This window comes from Dreissena polymorpha, chromosome 2, assembly GCF_020536995.1.
Source record: "Dreissena polymorpha isolate Duluth1 chromosome 2, UMN_Dpol_1.0, whole genome shotgun sequence".
NCBI lineage: Eukaryota > Metazoa > Mollusca > Bivalvia > Myida > Dreissenidae > Dreissena > Dreissena polymorpha.
The window spans coordinates 19,804,039-19,812,780 of record NC_068356.1 but is presented as its reverse complement, the minus strand read 5'-3'; the positions used below and the strand labels follow the sequence as shown (position 1 = coordinate 19,812,780).

Below are 8,742 nucleotides of genomic sequence, written 5' to 3'. Positions count from 1 at the left end.
TTTTATTATAACCTTTAGTATTGTACCACATAATAAATAACCTTTGACAAGAGCACCCGATTGTTAATTAACCTTTACATTTCACCCATTTTAAAATTTCATGAAATAGCATACATTTTCACCCGCCCTTTAACTTTTCAACAATGTAAGTTTGCAGCGCCAGCTAAAAGACATGTTGAAGTTTTACTGTGATTCGTGCGTCCGGTAAATAGTTGTTCTTATAACACTAAATCCGTGCGTTATATTTCACATACACATTTATTGGATGAAGCTCTTCAAAAGCGCTCAACTAGTGTCAGTCTTATGAACAAGATACAGATACATTTGCGCAAGACGGTCGCATGAGATAATGAGAACACAATCGTCTCCAAAATTCCCGATGTAATATTTTCAATATGTTCTTTTACAATGATTGCGCTCCTTTGAAAAAAGATAATGTTAGTGTGCTCAGCTAATTTCTGCATATGGCTATATTGAAACAATCTTGTCGGAAACGACCGGGTGTTCTCTACAAAAGTTCATTAAACGGATACCAAGAAAACAAAGGAACCGTGCCATATTGATGCTATATACTAGCACTTAACAATATATCACCTATTTGCTACATACTTTTAAAGTATTGATATGCAAACTATTGTTAAAGCTTTTATCTGTTGGTGACTTTTCCTTTGTATATTATTTCTATATGCAAATTTCATAAGGTATTTTTTTTTAATGAATACATATCTAACAATTATCAGGAAATCATCGAAACAAAATATGAAGCATCGGAAAAGTTTGAAAAGCAAATATATTAAAATTTAAATGACCAACCGTTTTTGCTCTTCAACATATACGTCATTCTGTGACCTATCCAAAATGCCATAGAATCACGTCCTTGCAATGACATTAACGTACTGTCAGCTTAGATTAAATATCAATGTTTTCCGGCCGATATTCACGATATCGAACTATCATATTTCCACTTACCACAATACTATCTTGTGTTTGACATATTGTATAATTTAAAACAGTATTTTCAGTGCAGCCATTTTCGAAGGTGACATATAACAGACGATGAAAATATTTACGAGAGACAAACCCACACATACGATTATCAATACTGGTTCATGTCGTGTCAGAAACTCTATTCAGAAAGAGTTCCAGAAATATTTATTTGGACATCAAAAGTTCCAATTTATCAGCTTCAAATTTCATAAAGTATATGACGCCATGATGTTCCCAATGGTAATCTTATAGCGAACAAATTCATGCATTGGTAAGACTTTCTGGTTTTTACTGTACTTGATGTTTGGACTTGTGTTTTTAGTTTGCATTGGGCTATTATTTTACTTTGTGTGTAGAAAAAGTATAGGTCGTTATATTACCTATAATATAACTATATTTATATTTGATTTTGACATTTATCTGATTGGTAATATAATACATTTTTATCTTTTTTTCTGAAATGCTTAAAGGGGCTTGTTCACACTTAAATTGCATTTTTTTGAAGTTTTTCATTTAATGCTTTAAATTCATAAATTTAAACATCGCAAATAACGTGCTCCAGTATAAAACATAAATAAAGTTAAAATAAGAAAGAAAAAAGTAAGCCGCACCAAGGCTCGAACCACTGACCCTTGGATCGGTTTTTTCCCCGACTAAATATAGATTTTAAATATAAATTTAAATATAAACACGCATTGTGACAACAACAACAATAACAAATATGGCGGAATCTGTATTGTCAAACACGGAAGAAGAAGGTAAAATATGTTTTTTTTCATTGTAAAACTCAATAGTGCGTATGATTTTTTTTTTTAAAAAAGTAGATTAAAATAGTATAACTGATCAAATGATTCGTTTTCGTTACATAAGTATATGCATATACATCACAGAACGCGTAAATACTGATTCTCTCGTTTACACTTAAGTTACAGACAGAGACTAAAATTAAAAGCAAAGTTGAATACAGAATTAACTTTAGTATTCGCGCAAATAAATTAAATTTATCATAAGCCTTGGAGTACTGAGATCATTTAAACATTACAGTATCTTTTTCTTTCCTCATAACTGACAGTGACAACATTATTTGTTGGCAGGCAATTCAAGATGCTATGCATTTATTGACATATTCATTATTGTGTGTTATATGACAATGATATTTATTATTAACTAAAATGCATTTGAATGGTACTGGTAGTTTATTAATTTAAACCCAAAACTCATAGTTAACCCTTTAAGCGCTGGAACCGAATTTTGAAGGCCTTTGCAAACAGTTTGGTTCCACAGAACGTGGCGTCTCATCAGGATCCAAACTGTTTGCTATTCTGATAGTATTCTTTGAAAAAAATCGAAGAAATGGCTAATTTTAGAAATTCAGCGGATGACATTTAGCAGATGACAAATTTCCCAGCATGCAAAGGGTTAATGTATTTATATCAGTTTCTTCTGCACAGCTATTTTATAAATAAACTGAATAACCAAAATATTTGTGAAAATAGTAACACAATTTAGTAATTCCTGGCATCAAATGCATGTAGCTGGCGCCAGACAACTCGCCCCAAAGTATGGTCACTCACTCCAACGAAGAGACAACTCGCCCCAATTTATTTTCGTGCATCTTATTGTTTCTTTATTTAAAGTATTTTGTCTTTATATTCTTTGTTAATTTAGCAAAGCATGTATATATTTTGATAAATGTGTATTTCAATAGTACATTGTATTTTGAATAAATCAAATACAGGTCATCTGAAATGCATGTATCATTATATTTGTAAAAGCCAAGAATATTCTGGATATTCCTCTTTTTTCAATTGTTTTGAATATCCCCAAGATTTGATTTCCTGAATGTCAAAGAAAACTTATAAGATAATAATACCACATATTTACAACTCACTTTTTTAATAGAGACCATAAATAGTTTTAAAAAGAGGTTTAAATTGTGTATTTACTTTTTCAATAGGATACAACCATAATTAAACCAAGAAGTTTATGAAGAAGGGATCACTGGATTTTGTCACTTTGGTACAAGAAACAGAAAAGGTATACTTATTCAGTTGCATTTTTTTTTCTGTTGATTTCATTTGAGAATATTGAAATAATTTGTAGATAATGTTTTCAGATATTCAGGCAAGTTGAGATTTCATTGAAATTTTTTATATGTCATTTCACAATATTCTTGAATGGAAACAGAAAAAAACACAGTTCAACGCACTAATTGTTGATATATAAAACAAAGTCTTTGTATGTAAAACTGTGTTGCTACATGAGCAAAGAATTTAAAAAATGATCCTACACTACACTAGGTGAATATTGAAATTTTACAAAAAAATGACAGGAATGTTTAAAAGTGGTGTCATGAAAAATAAAAAATTCTATATGTACATGTAGCTACATCTTGTGTCAAAATTCTTAGCTTTATGTTCAAAACATTTATTGTTAAATGCAGAAATGTCTTTTCAAGGATATCATAGACCACCTTACTTATACAGAAGCATAGGAGCTGTTGAAGGAAATTGCTGCCAGACAGTCAGCAGTTATCACTGACAGCCTGTCCTGGCCCAGCTTGGACCATCCTCAAGCTAACCATGATGGTGTGTTTGCAAGAATTGTCCATTTGGTAGACCATGATGAAGACCAGCTTTGTTGTGGCATGGCCTGACAATACTGTACAAGCCAGAGACCAGTATGTTTACTGTTGTTGAATATGACCCATTTTTCATGTTTATTTTTCTGTGGGCCTGTTTAACAAAATTAATAATGCACTTTATCTATTTCAAATATGTTATTTTTCTGTGGACTGTTTAACGGAATTATCAATGCATTTTATCTATATCAAATATTTTTTTTGTCTGTGGGCCTGTTTAACGGAATTAGTAATGCATTTTATCTTTATCAAATATTGTTGCTTGTAATATGAATATAGAACACGTAAAACTAATCATGTAATTGTCTCAGCTTAAAATCAAAAGTGTAGAAAATTTAACTCATTTACTGTCGAAACAGTGGCCATTATGTTCCTGCATCTTAAAAATTGGACAATAACAGCTAATAACAGCTAATATATATATATATATAGATAGATTTAGCAAGGGGTTTTGAGTTTTTTATGTGTTCATATTTTTCCGAAAAAGGGTTAAGTGGTGACTGATCCTCTCACTCTCCGTATCCAGGAAACGTTTTGGAACAACGTGTTGACACTGAAGATGTGGAGGACACAGATTGATCACAGTACATCCTTTGGATACATGGACACCTTCAACGGGACGACAACAAAACTGTACCTGCCTTTTTTTTTGAAAGGAAAGTTAATAAAATTATTGTTAACAGCTTTTTTAGTCTTGTTGTTTAAAAATGCTTGCAACATTTAAGTGGATAAACGGTTGTTTTAAATTTGAATCTTCAGTAATGCATTCTTTATTAAATGATGTAATCTTATTTCTTTCAATATAGTGTAAATAATAAGAACATAATTATACTTTGTATACAAAATGAAAACCAAGTTTACTGTTCTATTAATCATTATTTATTTATCTTGTTCTTTTGTCAGAAATATTACAGGGGCATACATACAGTATTCCTTAAATAAAAGGGGCAGTTCTTAGAAAATTAACATGTATTTTAGCAATGCATATTCAAACTTTTTCCACATTTATAACCAGCAACAATATGTAAGTATTATAATGTAACACAAATTAATACTATGAATTTACTACTGATTTTGCCGTGCCTGTCATCAAATAAACATGTTTTACTGAAAGTTTCTTAAAAGATGTTATGTGGAAGACTTAATCAATCATTTAATAAATATTTGAGCCTCGCTCTAGGAAAAGGGGGTTTAATGCATGCACTTAAGGTTGTCCAAGATTAGGCTGTGCAGACTGCACAGGCTTATCAGGGGCAACACTTTCCGCCTTATCTGGATTTTCTATTAGAGACTCCCTTTCAACAAAAAAATACAATAAAGCAGCAATTGTCTGCCTGATTGGTATGATCAGCACATGTTAATCTCGTACGACAATTAACGCACATGCATTAAGCCCCATTTTCCTAGGGCAAGGCTCACCTATTTAGGTTTTAGCTGTCTATATGCTCTTTAACTTTTGAATCATGATGCAGTTTCATATAATAATGTATTATGAGTCGTTTTTAATTGATGCATATTCTTTTGTTCAGTGTTGAACTCAACATGTATTATAATAAGGTGTTCACTTAACATTCTTGCAGTAATGTTTTGCTGTGTAATATACATGTAATAATAAATCAAAATTGAACAACTAGCTGCTTATTTCTTCATATTATTTATTAAAACATTTTAAACCAAAACAACAAAATCCATAACATAATGAACACAAAACATAATACTCTATATTCATGAAACAAAACTATAATTGATAACATTTTAAATAACTGTTTCCAACTTTCAACATTTGACAGATCAAATTATTTCTGAATTCCACCAATTTTTTATTTATGGATTAACAGCACTTTATCATCTTTATGACAGTTTATGTAAGGCTATTACAATAAATGGTTGTTTATAGACTGATAAACAATGGAAAACAATACATAATCTATATATAGCATTGTGCTTTGATGTCATTGTTAATGGAACATAAACAAATGTGGTGTGCAGCACGCACTCAACATTGACTATGGTAACTTATACCTAAAAGAGTCAATAATTCCTTTTCATAGTCTTTACTTGTGACAAAAAATCTGGAAAATGCTGAGCCCAGTGTTTATTTAGCTATTTGCCAGACAAGGTTTTCACAAATTCTTCTGTTTCAGAGTGACCTATGATCAAATACTTTGGATCCTCTATTGTAATAACAAAACAATTAATTCACCATGTTTGATCATGGGTCTCCCATAAAAAACTTAACACAAATCATGATACATAACACCTATAAGAGTCAACAATTCCTGTTAATGGTCTTGACTTGTGACAAAAAAATCTGGAACTTGGCCCATTGTTTATGTAGTTATTTGCCAGACAAGGTTTTTACTTATTCTTCTTTTTCAGAGTGATCTATGATTGAATACTTTGGATCCAATATTTTTATAACAAAACAATTAACAAAATTCACAATACCTTACACACTTAAAACTCAAATACATATTCACATGTCATTTCAGGGCACTTGTATGCTATGTTCATCAGTATTTTATCAATGATATTTCTGCCCTATGTTTATAAGCAGTTCACTTTATTAAAATCACATTTTATCACCATGATGATGACAGGACAGTCGACCATAATGTCACACATTTGGTCACGCCTTCATATTACACAAATAAATTCAAGCATCATTTCAAATACTAAAGTCATCTACTGACTGAAAAAACAGCCAGGGTCACACATGCACTTTCATACTCAGTGGTATACATCCAATAAAACCATGCTGCCAAATTCACACAACATGTTCCTACCCATAGTCAGTTATTGATTTCAGCTTTGTTAATTTTTTAATTCATAATAATGGTATGTTGAAGTTAGTTAAAACAACATAGTTACATACACCATGTACCAATTTGTATGAGTAAATCTTCATATTGTTTCCGAGTTGCTTGCCCTTGACCTATTGGATATTGCAGCTCCTCATTAGCCGCAGGTGGATATATAAGGGGCAATTGTAGAGGCAATCAGCTTTGGATAAGCTGAATCAAAAAGGAACTTTGATCGAAGGGTTTTTTCCTTGATGATCTCTGTGTACTCAGTGCATGTACGTGTATCCCTTCTTTTCATTGATTGGCACCACCGTCCAATTGTTGGCTGCCTTCAATTTACTCTGAAATAACATATAAGCATATTTGTAATTTTGAAATGTACACTAAAACTTATCATAAAAACTATGTATGAAATTTGTTTGCTATTTTAAACATTATTTTATTCATATCATGCCAATCAGGTAACATACCAATACTTTTCTGGGCTACTTGATTCACCAGTATTAACTTATGAACCTACCAATACTTTTCTGGGCTACTTGATTGGCCAGTATTAACTTATGAACCTACCAATACTTTTCTGGGCTACTTGATTCACCAGAATTAACTTATGAACCTACCAATACTTTTTTGGGCTACTTGATTCACCAGAATTAACTTATGAACCTACCAACACTTTTCTGGGCTACTTGATTCACCAGTATTAACTTATGAACCTACCAATACTTTTATAGGCTACTTGATTCACCAGTATTAACTTATGAACCTACCAATACTTTTCTGGGCTACTTGATTCACCAGTATTAACTTATGAACCTACCAATACTTTTCTGGGCTACTTGATTCACCAGTATTAAATTATGAACCTACCAATACTTTTCTTGGCTTCTTGATTCACCAGTATGAGCTTATTATATAATGAAGTTATCATACTTGAGTCACTAACTGACAATAACTGTACAACTAGAGATTGGAGTAGAATGGCATTGAAATAATTTCATGACCAAGCACCATGCAAGTTATCTGAACGGTTCAGAAAACAAACCAGCTATCGGATATCCTCTGGTTTTCATAACATAAAAAGTTTCTGGTAAAAAAAATGATAAAGCAATTATATTACCAAGGAACTTTAGGAAGCACATAGAATCTTATTGAATATAAATATATTATTTTATCAATTAAAATATGCTAAGACAGGGTTGTTTGCATACTCTAAGTAAGATGTTATCTCTCCAATTCCTGACACATGACCAGGTGTGGTACTTCCTTGTGACACAAATGACAGGCCAGGACCTGGCGGGGGCTGATGACCGTGCATAGGTGAAGAGTTTGTTAATCTAACATTATGCTGAACAATCAAACTTGCAATAGTTTGGCCGGCACGTCTTCCTAAATACCTTAAAAAGAAGGTTTGTTTTAGAATATAAATAAAGAAACAACAAAATTGATGTTAAAATCAGGGAATAAACTGTATAATCATATTATCATATCATGATAATTGATTACATAATATAACATATACATTTGCATACCAGTATATTTTATAATATAATATATACCGAATAAATTAATCATTCATAATTCATCATTTATCATTAATTTGATGCTTCATTTGACTCGTGTTGGAGTGTTCCTTATAAGTTATAACTAATTCATTAAACTGATACGAACATCTTGGCATAGGGGCATAAAGGCTTATTTTAAAACGCGCAATGAACAAATTATGTTATCAGTGCGTATCTGGTTTCGTTGCAAAGTAAAATATCCATACAATAAAACTAAATACCTATCCAAACTTTTGCTAAAATTCCTTTGTAAAAAGGCAACACTTGCCAAAAACTAAACGTAGCTTCTAAAATATGACTTACAATTCGTGTGTTTAAGCCATTACCCTGTCTTCGTCTTTTCCAACGATACTCCTATGGTTCTGCAAACACTCAGTCTTGTCGCCAAGATTGAATAAATTCGAGCGATGTCGCTGGCTCCGGCTTTTGTTTCTCTTTTTTTTTTCGATCACAGAAATGAAATGCATTGTTTGTAAACCAAAAGCGGATAAGCTCAGCGCGCATGCGCAGGCTGCATTCTGGTATACTAGTTGGGATCCCATTCACAATTTCTGACTAAAAATAACTCATTTCGCGTCTGAGACGCTTTATAATTTTCAGGTTTTCAAATCGTCAAAAATTGCATTTAAAGGAAATTTTAGAGCATGGAAACAATTTGGTTTTTTTTTTAAAGCAAATATCATAACTACAATGAAAATTTGCAAATCCGAAACAATTTTTTTCAATTTTGTCAATTTATCAAAGT

The 8,742-nt window shown here is 31.7% G+C and overlaps 2 long non-coding RNA genes across 2 annotated transcripts; one reads left to right on the top strand and one right to left on the bottom strand.

Moving 5' to 3' along the window:
- The first annotated feature begins 1,697 nt into the window (after nucleotides 1–1,697).
- LOC127865477 (uncharacterized) lies at nucleotides 1,698–4,270 on the top strand. The gene is made up of 4 exons (XR_008042633.1): nucleotides 1,698–1,745; nucleotides 2,945–3,024; nucleotides 3,446–3,667; nucleotides 4,155–4,270. It is a non-coding gene; the product is annotated as an uncharacterized LOC127865477 (long non-coding RNA).
- Nucleotides 4,271–5,401: 1,131 nt separating this feature from the next.
- Nucleotides 5,402–8,438, bottom strand: LOC127870246 (uncharacterized). Its single transcript, XR_008044720.1, has 3 exons — nucleotides 8,301–8,438; nucleotides 7,644–7,829; nucleotides 5,402–6,773 (listed from the first exon to the last, which is right to left on the bottom strand). It is a non-coding gene; the product is annotated as an uncharacterized LOC127870246 (long non-coding RNA).
- Nucleotides 8,439–8,742: the final 304 nt, after the last annotated feature.